Source organism: Chlorocebus sabaeus, chromosome 11 (assembly GCF_047675955.1).
Source record: "Chlorocebus sabaeus isolate Y175 chromosome 11, mChlSab1.0.hap1, whole genome shotgun sequence".
Classification (NCBI taxonomy): domain Eukaryota; kingdom Metazoa; phylum Chordata; class Mammalia; order Primates; family Cercopithecidae; genus Chlorocebus; species Chlorocebus sabaeus.
Genome location: NC_132914.1, coordinates 48,023,538 through 48,040,217, shown reverse-complemented (window position 1 = coordinate 48,040,217; position 16,680 = coordinate 48,023,538).

The window sequence follows — 16,680 nt, the reverse complement described above, 5'->3', positions numbered from 1 at the left end:
GAGGGTTGTGACTACAAGTTGTCCAGGTTTTTGGCATTTTGAACAAAGAATTGGGCAAAACGCCCAGCAAAGCAAAGAAAGAATGAAGCAACAGAAGAAGTACACTCCACAGCGCAGGAGTGGCCCAAGCAGCTGCTCAAGGGCCCAGATACAGAATCTTCTTGGGTCCAAATACCCTCTAGAAGTTTCCTATTGATTACTTCATGCTCATCTCATGTAAATAAAGGGGCAGCTTGCCATCAGTCTGATTGGTTGCAGCAAAAAGCACCCAATCAGAGGCTAGGGTAAAGTTACAAACTTATACTACTACTTCTTTTTTTATTTTATTTTATTTTATTTTTTTATTTGAGACGGAGTTTCGCTCTTCTTGCCCAGGCTGGAGTGCAATGGAGCAATCTTGGTTCTTGAACCTCCACCTCCTGGTTTCAAGCGATTCTCCTGCCTCAGCCTCCCGAGTAGCTGGGTTTACAGGCATGCATCACCACGCCTGGCTAATTTTGTATTTTTAGTAGAGACAGTGTTTCTCTGTGTTGGTCAGGCAGTCTCGAACTCCCAGCCTGAGGTGATCCACCTGCCTTAGCCTCCCAAAGTGCTGGGATTACAGGTGTGAGCCACCACGCCTGGTCTCAAAGTTATACTTTAATGCAAACAAAGACTGGCTTGCAATCAGTCTGATTCATTGAGGACAGCCAATTTCCCATTTGCCTCACAGAAAAAGGTCAAAGGGAGTAGCCTCTGGTCCTTTTGTTTCTTAGGTGTGTGGAAAGTTAGGGGTTTCCTTTCCATTTAGTTCTAGGAAGTTGGCGTGCAGCCTTTAGGTTTGCTGCTTCCAGACCCTATTGTCCTTCCTCAATAATTCTGTACAGTGGAGGTCCAGGCTTCCAACATGGGGATTGTATTAGTCAGGCTTCTCTTAGAGGGACAGAACTAATAGGATATATATAAAGGGGAGTTTATTAAGTATTAACTTACACGATCAGAAGGTTGCACAATAGGCTGTCTACAAGCTAAGGAGCAAGGAGAGCCAGTCTAAGTCCCAAAACTGAAGATCTTGGAGTCTGATGTTCAAGGGCAGGAAGCATCTGGCATGGGAGAAAGATGTAGACTGGGAGGCTAGGCCCGTCTCTCATCTCTCCTTTTCACATTTTTCTGCCTGCTTTATATTCACTGGAAGTTGATAAGATTGTGCCCACCCAGTTAAGGGTGGGTGGGCCTTCCCCAGCCCACTGACTCAAATGTTAATCTCCTTTGCAACACCCTCACAGACACATGCAGGATCAGTACTTTGCATCCTTCAATCCAATCAAGTTGACACTCAGTATTAACCATCACAAGTCCACTCCTTGTCAACTTGAACACATCTCCTGAGAGCATACATAATCTTCAAATAAAAACAATGATGTCGGCCGGGCACGGTGGCTCAAGCCTGTAATCCCAGCACTTTGGGAGGCTGAGACGGGCGGATCACGAGGTCAGGAGTTCGAGACCATCCTGGCTAACATGGTGAAACCCCATCTCTACTAAAAAATACAAAAAAGCTAGCCGGGCGAGGTGGCTGGTGCCTGTAGTCCCAGCTACTCGGGAGGCTGAGGCAGGAGAATGGCGTAAACCCGGGAGGCGGAGCTTGCAGTGAGCTGAGATCCGGCCACTGCACTCCAGCTCGGGCGACAGAGCAAGACTCCGTCTCAAAAAAAAAACAAAAACAAAAACAATAATGTCATAATTACACTTAACATAATACGAGTATCCCTTGTACAACCGGAAAGGCACTGATCCCCAACCCAAATCCTATTACATAAAGTTAATAATACTTAAATGCTGATATGAAGTCAATAAATCTTATGTCACATGATAAAGGAAAAGGAAATAAAATGAAAATAGTTTCTTAGTACAAGTATATACACATACAAACATGTTTTTAACAAAAGGAGGAGGAAATACTTATGACAGTTATAGCCCTCATTTCTGCAGCTGGTCACATGGTTGTAGCTGGTATTGATGACTACCTTCTTTTACTACCCATTCTGTACTCCCTTTGCCTTCAGCAAACACCTCAGCAGGTCATGGCTTTTTTCCTGATGGAGTAACCTAAACTTTTATTCTTGAAGGATCTGGACCATCTGTAGTCCTGCCTGGATTGGACTATTGTAGTTTCCCATTGACCTTAATCACAGGTCATGGAAATACGAAGAGATGCCCTAATGGATCTCTTGTATCCATGCATACTCTTCCTTATCTCCATTGTGGAGTAGTAGACTGATTTCAGATTTCATCTTGATAGTCTGGGTCAGTCACCGCAGCCAACACTGTAACTCCCTGTTGACTTAAAGGTAGCAGGAGCCCAAAGTGCACCGCAGCCAACACTGTAACTCCCTGTTGACTTAAAGGTAGCAGGAGCCCAAAGTGTCCAGGTGGCAATCTTAACTTCCAGTTTAATGGAATCGTTGTTCTGTCTCCTGATGGCAGCATTCTTCCCTCTGGAACTAAGACCTCTAGGCCCAGCAGAACATAATGTTGTGGGAAGAAGAGGCAAAAATTTTGCTAGTGTATCACTAGGGGTGATGGTGAGTGGTGCCACTTCCACTTCCACCTTGATTCCTGGACCTGTGATTCTTAACTATGGGAGAATCAATCCCATACATTGGACACTGATTCAGAGCATACATGGCCTTTTGGAGAATTTTGCCCCAGCCCTGCAAAGTATTATCACCTAGTTGGCATTATAATTGTGACTTCAAAAGGCCATTCCACCATGCTCTCAACCCAGCTGCTTCAGGATGATGAGGAACATGGTAACACCAGTGATTTCCATGAGCATGAGCCCACTGTCGCATTTCTTTAGCTGTAAAGTGAGTGCCTTGGTCAGAGACAATGCTGTGTGGGATACCGTGATGGTAATAAGGCATTCTGTGAGTTCACAGATGGTAGTCTTGGCAGAAGCACTGCATGCAGGATAGGCAAACCCATATCTGAAGTAAGTGTCTATTCCAGTGAGGACAAACCTCTGCCCTTTCTATGATGGAAGCGGTCCAATATAATCAACCTGACACCAGGTAGCTGGCTGATCACCCCGAGGAATGGTGCCATATTGAGGGCTCAGTATTGGCACCTCTGCTGCTGGCAAATTGGGCACTCAGCAGTGGCCGTAGCCAGATCAGCCTTGGTGAGTGGGAGCTCATGCATAACCTCCAGCCCTGCCACCATGGCCACTTTGTTCATGCACCCATTGGGGGATAAGAGGCGTGGCTGGGGAAAGAGGCTGAGTAGTGTCCACAGAATGGGTCATCCTATCCACTTGATTATTTAATTCCTCCTCTCCTAAGGTCACCCATTGGTGAGCACTCACATGGGATACAAATATCTTCACAGTTTGTGACCACTCAGAGAGGTCCATCCACATATCTCTTCCCCAAATTTCTTTGTCACCAATTTTCCAATCATTCTTCTCCCAAGTCCCTGACCATCCAGTCATTGGCTACAGCCCATGAATCAGTATATAATCACACACCTGGCCATTTCTCCTTCCATGCAAAGTGTACAACCAGGCGCACTGCTTGAAGTTCTGCCTGCTGGGAAGATTTCCCTTCACTGCTGTCCTTCAGGGATGTCCTAGAAAGGGGCTGTAGTGCTGCAGCTGTCCACTTTCAGGTGGTGCCTGCATATTGTGCAGAACCATCTGGAACCAGGCCCTAGTCTTCTCTTCCTCTGTCAACTGACCATAGAGAACACCCCATGAGTCCACCAGTGCAGGCTCCAGGAGAGAAGGCAGGGTGGCAGGAATGGAGACCATGGGCATTTGAGCCACTTCCTCATGTAACTTACTTGTGCCTTCAGGACCTGCTCGAGCCCAATCATGTATATACCACTTCCATTTGATGATGAAATGCTGCTGTGCATGACCCATTTTAAAGCTAGATGGGTCAGAAAGCACCCAGTTCATGATAGGTAGCTCAGGTCACATGGTGACTTGATGACCCATAGTCAAATGCTCAGTTTCCACCAAAGCCCAGTAACAGGCCAAGAGCTGTCTCTCAAAATGAAAGTAGTTATCTACAGAAGATGGCAGGACCTTGCTCCAAAATCCTAGAGACCTCTGCTGTGATTCACCCATGGGGCCTGCCAAAGGCTCCAAACAGCATCCCTATCTGCCATGGACACCTCAAGCACCATTTGATCTGCTGGGTCATATGGCTCAAGTGGCAGAGTAGCTTCCACAGCAGAATGGACCTGTTGCAGAGCCTTCTACTATTCTGGAACCCATTCAAAACTGGCAGCCTTTTGGATCACTCAATAAATGGGCCAGAGTAACACACCCAAATGAGGAATGTGTTGCCCCCAAAATCCAAATAGGCCCACTAGGCATTGTGACTCTTTCTTGGTTGTAGGAGGGACCAAATGCAATAACTTATCCTTCACCTTAGAAGGAATATCTCAACAGGACCCACACCACTGGATCCCTAGAAATTTTACTGAGGTATAAGGTCCCCGAGGTTTAGTCAGATTTATTTCCCATCCTCTGGCACGCAAATGTCTCACCAGTAAGTTCAGTGTGTTTGCTACTTCTCGCTCACCAGATCCAATCAGCATAATGTCATCAATGTAATGGACCAGTGTGATATCTTGCAGCAGTGAAAAGCGATCAAGGTCTCTATGAATAAGATTATGACACAAAGTCAGAGAGTTGATGTACCCCTGAGGTAGGACAGTAAAGCTGAAGGCAAATTGCTTCTGGTGGGCTTTATGGACAGTCAATGGCTGCATACCAGGTACTAGGAGATGTGTTAATTTGCTCAAACAATGAAACAACATCTGGTACAGCAGCTGCAATTGGAGTCACCACTTCATTAAGCTTATGATAATCCACTGTCACTCTCCATGATCCATCTGTCTTCTGCCTGTGCAAATTAACACATATCCTAGTACCTGGTATGCAGCCATTGACTTGGCAAATGCCTTTTTCTCCATCCCTGTCTATAAAGCCCACCAGAAGCAATTTGCCCTCAGCTGGCAAGGCCAGTAATGATCATCTGCCCACCTCGGCCTCCCAAAGTGCTGGGATTACAGGAGCCACCCAAAGTGCTGGGATTACAGGAGCCACCACACCTGGCCAATTGTCTGTTTTTGTAATTCAAATTAGTCCTTTGTCCATTTGACCTAGAGGTTTTCTGTTTGTATAAGAGGAATGCAGTAGACTTCCCATCAATTTCACTTCTAGGAACACTGATTAATTAGCCAATGCCAGAGCTCTACATGAGTCAGACTATTCTGATTGCCACTTTTTCTCTGCTGTCCATCACAGTAGCTACGCCCACCTTGCCTTTGACGGTTGAGTGCTACCACTTGGCCCCTACTACCTTAGGATTCAATTACTCCCATCGTATTTTAAATGTTGTAGTTGAGTGACTGTGGTTCCCACCATTAGATCTGACACACAGAGAAGAGCAATTACAAGCCTCTTCAAAAATGCAGGTGCTGCCCTCACAAATTTATTTTGCAAGGCATTCGTCAAGGGTATATCTTCTGGACCCTCCCAGCTGGGATGCGTAGGTCTAAAGTGACTAATCCACTCCACCATCCCAATCTCCCTAAACTTTTGGGTCCCTTCCTCTACATTAAACCAAGGGAGATCAGGTATTTCCATCTCACTCACAGTGGCCATCTTTTAATCCATGTTTCAGCTAACCAAGCAAATAACCTATTAGAACCTTTTTAAACTCCCTGAGCTGCAACATTAAAAGCAGAGCCCTACTTAGTGGGCCCACATCAATAAATTCAGCCTGATCCAACTCTATGTTCCTTCCACCATTATCCCATACCCTTAATATCCATTCCCATGCCTGTTCTCCAGATTTCTTTTTATATAAATTAGAGAACTCAAACAGTTCTTTTCGAGTGTAGTGCACCTCCTCGTGGGTCACACTCTCAACCTCACCTCCAGGGGCCTGCTGAGACTTTAGTCTAGTTATAGGTCTAGAAGCAAACAGGAGTGTTGGGGATGGCTTCTGAGGAGAATCAACATTATCTTGCTTGGCAACTTCCTCAGGGGAGGCCATCACTGTTGTCTCAGGCAGTGCAGGGTTTATCTCCTCAGACAGAGGTGGAAAAGCTGATGACAGCATGGGTCAGGGAGGGTATGTTGCCACTACTGGGAATGGGGAAATTGTTCCTTCTGGCAAAAAAGGTTCATCAGAGTTTACAAACTCATTGTCCCTAGCTTCATTAGGGTCCTCCCACATGTCCCTAGTCCAAGTTGCAGGATCCCATTTTTTTTTTTTTTTTTTTTGAGACGGAGTCTCGCTCTGTCGCCCAGGCTGGAGTGCAGCGGCCGGATCTCTGTCCGGAGCTGCGCGCCCCGGCCATGGCAAGTAATTATTGACGATTAAACGCCTGAGCGCTATTCATTTCCACCTCTCACCTCCTTCCTAGATTTGTCCTTTTCCCCTGTATTAAATACCTCACACAAGATGGCGCTCTTCCTGCTTCTTCTTCACCCATCTTTCCCGCGTGCGCACGAAAATTGTTACTTTATAGCGCAGGCGCAACATGACGTCCGACCGTTGAAACCGAAACCTGCCTGGCCACGCCCTCCGAAATGAGATCATTTCCACCTTGGCCCAACCCCTTCCTCTCCAAGTGTATATAAGGCACTGCATTACCGCCATTAAACGAGACTTGATCAGAGCACTATCTTGTCTCCATTTCTCGTGTCTCTTGTTCCCCAAATTCCCACTCCCTCCTCCAGGGCCTGCTTCCACGATCCCGCCGGCCGGGATAGATCTCAGCTCACTGCAAGCTCCGCCTCCCGGGTTCACGCCATTCTCCGGCCTCAGCCTCCCGAGTAGCTGGGACTACAGGCGTCCGCCACCACGCCCAGCTAGTTTTTTTTTGTATTTCTTAGTAGAGACGGGGTTTCACCGTGTTAGCCAGGGTGGTCTCGATCTCCTGACCTCGTGATCCACCCGTCTCGGCCTCCCAAAGTGCTGGGATTACAGGCTTGAGCCACCGCGCCCGGCTAGGATCCCATTTTTTTCCAATCAATGCCCTCACTTTAACAGCAGATACCTGGCGAGGCTGTGCATGCACCTTTTGTTGCAGGTCAGTCACTAGCATATAAGAGCTTGTGTCTGTTTTTCCACAATTTCGGCTCTTTCTCTACAGAAGATAAGACTCTCACTAAGGGCAATCTTAGCAGATTTGAAGCTCAGTACCTCCTTCTGAAGCTGGGAGACAGAATCCCTGAATTCATCATTTTCTTTCATCACTTTGTCCACTGAACTTAGGGGCAACCAACCAGCTTCATTATATTCCTTGGTTCTCCACACATGGTCAAAGGTATTATGTATAGATTCACCAAACTCCTTGCCTCTCATGAGTGGTGAATCAGGAGTGTTAAATGCATTTATTTTTAATAACTCTCTAAACAATTCATCCCAAGAACTATCAGAGTTCTCCCTACTATTAGAAATACAATCCTTAGCATTTTGGGGTCTAATCATATTAAGCAGCTAACTCCAGAAACACCAAAACCAATTAAAGAATTCCATCCGGGCTGGATGCGGTGGTGGATGCCTATAATCCCAGCACTTTGGGAGGCCAAGGTGGGCGGATCATGAGGTCAAGAGTTCAAGACCAGCTTGGCCAACATGGTGAAACCCCGTCTCTACTAAGAATACAAAAATCCAAAAAAAAAAAAAAAATCCAGGCATGGTGGCATGTGCCTGTAATCCCAGCTACTTAGGAGGCTGAGGAAGGAGAATTGCTTGAACCTGGGAGGCAGAGGTTGCAGTGAGCCGAGAACACACCACTGCACTCCAGCCTGGGTGACAGAGAATAAAAAAAAAGAAGAAAGAATTCCATCCTTAATACTCTGTTCCTCTAGAACCATGTCTGGTACCAAAGTCTGTATTAATCAGGGTTCCCTTACAGGGACAGAATTAATAGAATATATAGATCTCCTATTATTATATATAATAATTATATTTAATTATATGATTATAATTATAATTATATTTATTATATATTATATTATATTATATTATTTATAATTATTATATATAATAATTATATTATATATTATAGTTATATATAATTATTATGGTTGGTTATTATATAATTATAATTATAGATTAATTATATTTAAATTTATTATAATTTATATTACATTTAAATTTATTATAATTATATTTGTTATAATTATTATATATAATAATAGGATATATATATGTATATATATGAAGGGGAGTTTATTAAGTATTAACATACACGATCACAAGGTCCCACAGTAGGCTGTCTGCAAGCTGAGGAGCAAGGAGAGCCAGTCTAAGTCCCAAAACTGAAGAACGTGGAGTCCGATATTCAAAGGTAGGAAGCATCCAGCACAGGAGAAAGATATAGGCTTGGAGGCTAGGCCTGTCTCTCTTCTTTTTACGTTTTTCTGCCCACTTTATATTTGCTGGCAGCTGATTAGATTGTGCCCACCTGATTAAGTGTGGATCTGCCTTTCCCAGCCCACTGACTCAGATGTTAATCTCCTTTGGCAACACCCTCACAGACACACCCAGGATCAATATTGCATCCTTCAATCCAATCAAGTTGACACTCAGTATTAACCACCACAGGGATAGATATGGGGAGAAGTTTTGACTCTTTTCTATCCACCACATTGCCCAGTGTAGATCACTGCCTTCTCCATCAGCCCTCCTGCAAAACCAAAATGCAGGAATACCAAGAGGCTCATAGAAAAACACTCTTAGGATGTAGAATGAAAAAAAAAAAAACAAAAAAAACAAAAAAACCCAAAAACAAAACATAAAAAAACAATAAATGCTGGCCCAAGCAACAAGCAGCTAAAGGTATCATTCTATCTTTCCTTCTAGGCCTCCTTTTCAGCCAGAGGTCTAGACAAATACATTCTTAGAAAGGAACAAAGCCTAGGGTAAGGTATAGGAAGAGGCATAGCCCCGCGATGAGAAAACACAAATGACGATATTCAAAGTTGGACTGCAACTCACCAGGGGTGGCACAAGCTAAGGCCTAGGCTTTGATGCCTCCCACCACTTTCTCCATTCATTACCCACCAAGGTAGCTGATACCTATGAGGGAAAATGACCTCACAGGTCAAAATAACTAGACAACTAGAAAGGTGATAAAGTGAATAACCTATTTTAGATGACAAAGTTAATAAACACAAGCAAAAGTAACGTCCCCAAAGAAATAAAAGAGGATATTGGTACTAAAGCAGACACAGTTATAACAAATCAAGTACGGGCTGGGTGAGGTGGCTCACGCCTGTAATCCCAGCACTTTGGGAGGCCAAGGTGGGTGGATCACCTGAGGTCGGGAGTTTGAGATCAGCCTGACCGACATGGAGAAACCCCATCTCTACTAAAAATACAAAAAAAAGAATTAGCTGGGCATGGTGGTGCGTGCCTGTAATCCCAGCTACTCGGGAGGCTGAGGTAGGATAATCGCTTGAACCTGGGAGGTGGAGGTTGCAGTGAGCCGAGATCACACAATTGCACTCCAGCCTGGGCAATAAGAGCAAAACTCCATCTCCCAAAAAAAAAAAAAAAAACAAAAAAAGAAAAGAATCAAGTACGATTATGTATATTCAAAATATAGATGAAATAAACTAATTAGATGAGATCTACAGCAAAATGCAAAGGATCCAAGATCAGGTCAAGGAACTTTTCCAAAAGACTTTGGGAAGGAATAAAAGATGAAAAATATAAAATTAAGAAAAATGATAAAATTAGCTGGTTGTGGTGGTGAGCACCTGTAATCCCAGCTACCTGGGAGGCTGAGGCAGAAGAATCGCTTGAACCTGGGAGGCAGAGGTTGCAGTGAGCAGAGATTGTGCCATTGTACTCCAGCCTGCGTGACAGAGCAAGACTGTCTAAAAAAAAAAAAAGAAAGAAATATGGTAGATGGGCATAGGAATTACAACATTCATATAATAGGAGTTCTAACAGGAGAGAAAAAAGTAAATGGAGGGAAGCCGATATTTTTTAAAAAGCGTGAACTTCCAAAGAAATGTTGATACTGAATGGCTTATGAAGTGATACATAGGGTTGATAGGAAAAAATGAATACTTAGTGATATACGTATATATACACATATATATTCATTGAGACAGAGTCTCATTCTGTTCCCCAGGCTGCAGTGCAGTGGCATGATCACTGCTCACTGCAGCCTCGACCTCCTGGGCTCAATTCCAGGACTCAAGTGATCTCCTACCTCAGCCTCCCAAGTAGCTAAGACTACAGGCATGAGCCACCATGCCAAGCTAATTTTTGTATTTTTGGTAGAGTTGGGGTCTCAATATGTCACCCAGGCTGTTTTTGAACTCCTGGATTCAAGTAATCCTCCCTCCTTGGCCTCCAAAGTGCGGGGATTACAGGCATGAGCCACTGTGCCTGGCCTCTGAACGCAAGAAATTTAATGCAGAAGTACACCAGAAGCACATCATAGGCCAGAATGTTGCAGATTACATGCTCTACTTAATGGAAGAAGATGAAGATGCTTACAAGAAATGGTTCTCTCAATACATAAAGAATAGCATGACTCCAGACATGATGGAGGAGATGTATAAGAAAGCTCGGCCTAGCACAGTGGCTCACACATGTAATCCCAGAGTTTCACTCTTGTTGTCCAGGATGGAGTGCAATGGCACAATCTCAGCTCACCGCAACCTCTGCCTCCCAGGTTCAAGCTATTCTCCTGCCTCAGCCTCCCAAATAGCTGGGATTACAGGCATGCAGCACCATGCCCAGCTAATTTTTTGGATTTTTAGTAGAGATGGGGTTTCTCCATGTTGGTCAGGCTGGTCTGGAACTCCCGACCTCAGGTCATCCTCCCGCCTTGGCCTCCCAAAGTGCTGGGATTACAGGTGTGAGCCACTGTGCCCGGCAAATTTTTTAAATGACAAGGTCAAGGATATGACCAAAATGGCTAGAGGTCTAAATCACTGCAGGAGAACAGATTAAAAACCGGAAGTCAAGTGTTGGAAAGGTCTACATGAATATTGAAATTGCTAGGGATTATTACAGAAGTACTGGCTAGAATGACGGTGAGCAAGAAGGAGTTAGCTGCCTGTAACAGGGAGGGGAGTGAGTGGTATGTAGTTCAGGAGATTAAAAAAGAAAAATTTGCAACACTTCCATAGTCTATGTTTCAAATATTTCATTCTCCAAACATCATCTCTTTTTTTTTTTTTTTTGAACAGACTCGCGCCCTGTCACCCAGGCTGCAGTGCAATGGCATGATCTCGGCTCACTGCAACTTCTGCCTCCTGGGTTCAAGCAATTCTCCTGCCTCAGCCTCTTGAGTAGCTGGGATTACAGGTGCCTGCCGCCACGCCTGGCTAATTTTTGTTTTTTTGGAAAGATAGGGTTTCACCATATTGGCCAGGCTGCTCTCAAATTCCTGACCTCGTGATCTGCCTGCCTCGGCCTCCCAAAGTGCTGGGATTACAAGCGTGAGCCACTTCTTCTAGTACCCCAATCCAACAATTCTTTCATCTTTACAAGAACATTTACATTGATTGTATCACCTTCTTATTGTCCTTCACCACCTCCTGTCCTCACTTCCTTTGTTACCCAGCTTAAACTCCATGGTCAATAATTTAAGTCCCTTGCATATACTCTCAACTCCAACTCACTTGATTCTCTCTTGCTTTGCTCCTTCGCTGACCAAAGCCCAGCTGAAATCCAGTTTTCTCTGCCTACTCCACACCTGCACCCTGACTGCTGAATGAGGCTCGAGGAAAACTTTCAAATTTGCTGACTCATCTTACTTTAAGTAATCATAAACTGCAAGTGGTCCCATAATTCTGCCTGGCAAATATACTATATTTTCCTAATCCACTTACTCTTACTTTCCTAAACAATTTTTTATTTTCTCCTGTCTCCTCATATCTCAGAGACCTTTTCTTCCATCCTGATTGTTGGCTAATGACTTAGCTTCTTATTACACTGGAAGCAATCATTACTGACACCACACACTTCCACCATATTTCCTTAACCTGTCTGCATCTGTACCCACATATTCTTTCTCTCTTGTTACATGTGGATGAATTATCTGATTCCTATCTAATGTCAGCCCCTCCATATGTACACTAGGTCCCATCTCCTCTTTCCTAGTCAAGGACATTGCTTCAGTAATTCTCCTATCTCTCTTTTGTACCATCAGCTTTTTTCTAATATGTCTGTTTTTTTAATTGTTATTATTTTTTTGAGAAAGGGTTTCACTCTATCGCCCAGGCTGGAGTGCCGTGGTGTGACCACGGCTCAAGGCAGCCTCCACCTCCCAGGCTTAAGTGATCCTCCCACCTCAGCCTCCCAAGTAGCTGGGACTACAGTAGTGGTGGTGCATGCCACCACACCCAGCTAATACTTTTGTGTTTTTAGTAGAGATGGGGTTTCACCATGTTGACCAGGCTGGTCTCAAACTCCTAACCTCAAGTGATCCACCCGCCTCAGCCTCCCAAAGTGCTGGGATTATAGGTGTGAGCCACCACGCCTGGCCAGTCATTTTTTTTGAAATAATTTTCAAATGGCTTCCAGAAAATCATGCTCTCCTGGTTTGTCTTCTACCTTGCTGGCCACTTCCACATCTTTTTGATGGTTCCTCCTCATCTCCTTGACCTCAAAATATTGAAGTGGACCAGAGTTTACTCCTTGGACTTCTTTTACATCCACAATCCTTTGATGGTCTCACCTAGTCTTTTTTTTTTTCCCATAGAGTCAGGGTTTTGCCATGTTGCTCAGACTGGTCTTGAACTCCTGAGCTCAGGCAATCTGCCCATCTCAGCCTCCCAAAGTGCTGGGTGTGAGTCACCACACCCAGCATCTCACCCAGTCTTATGGCTTTAAGTACCATATACATGCTGATGACGCCAAATGTATATCTCAGCTTTGACTTTGCCTCTGAGCTTTGCCCCTGAATTCTAGTCCTATATATCCAACTATCTACTTGATACCTCCACTTGGCTAAGCTCCTGATAGTCAGCACCAAGCCTATTTCTTATTCTTTGTTCCTGGTATACTTTTTGCCTTGATTTCTAGTTTGAATTTGTCTGATAGGAAATAGCTACCTGGTTTGTTCCTGGTATGTGAGTGTGTGTTCATATTAGGATGAAATGTCTATTTACATCTTTTTTTTTTTTTTTTTTTTTTTTTTTGAGACGGAGTCTCGCTCTGTCACCCAGGCTGGAGTGCAGTGGCACAATCTCGGCTCACTGCAACCTGCACCTCCTGGGTTCAAGTGATTCTTCTGCCTCAGCCTCCTGAGTAGCTGTGATTACAGGCACCTGCTACCATGCCTGGCTAATTTTTGTATTTTTAGTAGAGAGGGGGTTTCACCATGTTGGTCAGGCTGGTCTCGAACTCCTGACTTCGTGATCTGCCTGCCTTGGCCTCCCAAAGTGCTGGGATTATTTACGTCTTTTTACTTACAACTTGCTCATATACTTTCATTTTAAGGGTATCTCATAGTATAGAGATAGTGTATTGCTAGACCTCAATTTTTGAATCCAGTCTGAGATCCAACCTGAGTTTCTGCTTTCTTATTGATTAACATAATTGATTAATATTTATCGTAATTTCAGTTATATTGGGACTTATTTTTGTTATTTATAAAGATTAGTAAGATTTAAAAATCTCTAAGATTTCTTAAGAAAGAAAGATGATGGCTGGGTGCAGTGGCTCATGCCTGTAATCCTAGCACTTCGGGAGGCGGAGGCAGGAGGATCACCTGAGGTCGGGAGTTTGAGGCCAGCCTGACCAACGTGGAGAAACCCTGTCTCTACTAAAAATACAAAATTAGCCGGGTGTGGTTGTGCATGCCTATAATCCCGGCTACTCGGGAGGCTGAGGCAGCAGAATCACTTGAACCCAGGAGGCAGAGGTTGTGGTGAGCCGAGATTGCACCATTGCACTCCAGCCTGGGCAACAAGAGCAAAACTCCATCTCAAAAAAAGAAAAAAAGGAAAAGAAGAAGAAGGAAAATAATCAAATTACGTAATGAAATTAAGAGAACTACTACAGATACAACAGAAATAGAAAACCATAGGATGGTCAATTATAGACTAATACATTTAATAATAATAGATGAATTAGATGGTTTTTGGTAAGAAGAATAAGAAAAAATAAAAAATAAAAATAAATAGATGGTTTTAGAAAATATAAAATGTCAAAATTGGGAAAATAAATTAAGTATGAACAGATAAATATCTATAAATAATTGGTAATTAAAGACCTTATCCAAAGACAACAGCTTTAGGCATATCAGGTTTTACAGTGAGTTTTACCAAGACTTCAAATAACAAATAATCCTTTTAACAAATAAATTGTTCTAGAAAAGAGGAAAAACTGCTTTACTCTTTATTTCAAAATCAGATAAAGACCATATAAGAAAAGAGAATCATAAACTCAAGTTACTGGCTGGGAGCGGTGGCTCACGCCTGTTATCCCAGTACTTTGGGAGGCCCAGGCAGGTGGATCACTTGAGGCCAAAAGTTCAAGACCAGCCTGGCCAACCTTGTGAAACTCTGTCTCTATGAAAAATACAAAACAAAATGAGCTGCTCAGAAGGCTGAAGCACAAAAATTGCTTGAACATGGTAGGCGGAGGTTGCAATGAGCCGAAATCACGCCACTGCACTCCAACCTGGGCGACACAGCGGGACTCTATCTAAAACAATAAATAAATAAATAAACTGAAGATACTAATGAAAATAGATTTTTTAAAAAGATGCACATAAATATCCAACTGAACTCAACACAAGGTTTTCTTCCAGGAATACAAGAATGGCTTAACATGAGAAAACTATCCAATTAACTGTATCTATGAATTAAAGGAGGAAAATCACATGATCATCCCAAGAAGTACAGAATAAAACATCTAATAAACATTTATGTTTTACAATTCTTTATAAATGGCCAACACAGTGAAATCCCATCTCTATTAAAAATACAAAAAATTAGCCAGGCATAGTGGCGGGCACCTGTAATTCTAGCTATTTGGGAGGCTGAGGCAGGAGAATCACTTGAACCTGGGAGGAGGAGGTTGCAGTGAGCCGAGATCATGCCATTGCACTCCAGTCAGGGCAACAAGAGTGAAACTCTGTCTCAAAAAAAAAAAAAAAAGAAAAAGAAAAATCTTTAGAAAAACAGAAATATTACTATATATAACACAATACCTTTATCCTGAAAATTTAACTTTGTGAAATGACACAAAAAAAACCTGAAAAAAAAAAAAAAAAAAAAAAAAAACCTACAGGCCAGGCATGGTGGCTCACACCTGTAATCCCAGAACTTTGGGAGGCCGAGGCAAGTGGATCACCTGAGGTCAGGAGTTTGAGACCAGCCTGACCAATATGATGAAATCTCGTCTCTACTAAAAATACAAAAATTAGCCAGGTGTGGTGGCATGCGCCTGTAATCCCAGCTACTTGGGAGGCTGAGACAGGAGAATCACTTGAACCCGGGAGGCAGAGGTTGCAGTGAGCCGAGATCGCACCATTGCACTCCAGCCTAGGCAACAGTGAAACTCCATCTCAAGCATGCGTGCACACACACACACACACACACACACACAAAACTACATTCTTAGATAAGACACCTTATCTTAGTAAAGATATCGATTCTCCCCAAATTAATCTATAAATTCAAATATATTAAATATATAGAAAATGTACTTTTTAAAAAATCTTTTCTTCAGACAGACTGTCACTCTGTCACCCAGGTTGGAGTGCAGTGGTGTGATCTCGTCTCACTGCAACCTCTGCTTCCCAGGTTCAAGTGATTCTCCAGCCTTAGGCTCCTGAATAGCTGGGATTAGTGTATATTTAGTAGAGATGGGGTTTCATCATGTTGGCCAGGCCGGTCTCCAACTCCTGGCCTCAAGTGGTCAGCCCGCCTCAAACTCCCAAAGCGCTGGGATTACAGATGTGAGCCAGAAAATGTTTTTAAATGTTAAAAATATTAGCTGGAACTTTTTCTAGCTGTGACAAACTCTTTCTAAAATGATTATGGAAAAGTAGTCAGTGAAAAGATAGTCAATTTTGAAAAAGGAGGTGAAAAGGAGGGTAAATAGGCCGGGTGTGGTGGCTCATGCCTGTAATCCCAGCACTTTGGGAGGCTGAGACAGGCGGATCATGAGGTCAGGAGTTCAAGACCAGCCTGGCCAACATGGTGACTCTACTGAAAATACAAAAATTAGCTGGGCATGCTGGTGTGTGCCTGTAATCCCAGCTACTCAGGAGGCTGAGGTTGCAGTGAACGGAGATCATGCCATTGCACTCCAGCCTGGGCAATAGAGTGAGACTCTGTCTCAAAAACAACAACAGCAACAAAAATACAAGGGAGTAATAATAACAACTATTAAGACCTAACACACTATAGAAATGTGAAAAAACCCAGTGAGACAGACACAAGGACAAATAAACCAATGGAACAGATAGAAAGCTCTGGATAGATCCATGATACATGAACTTCACATGAAAAAGATGGCATCATAAAGGTGGCAAAGGCGTGTTTATGATGAAAAGTCAGATTGTTTAGAAATTATGTTTATAGGCCGGGTACAGTGGCTCATGCCTGTAATCCCAGCACTTTGGGAGGCCAAGGCAGGTGGATCACCTGAGGTCAGGAGTTCAAGACCAGCCTGGCCAACATGGTGA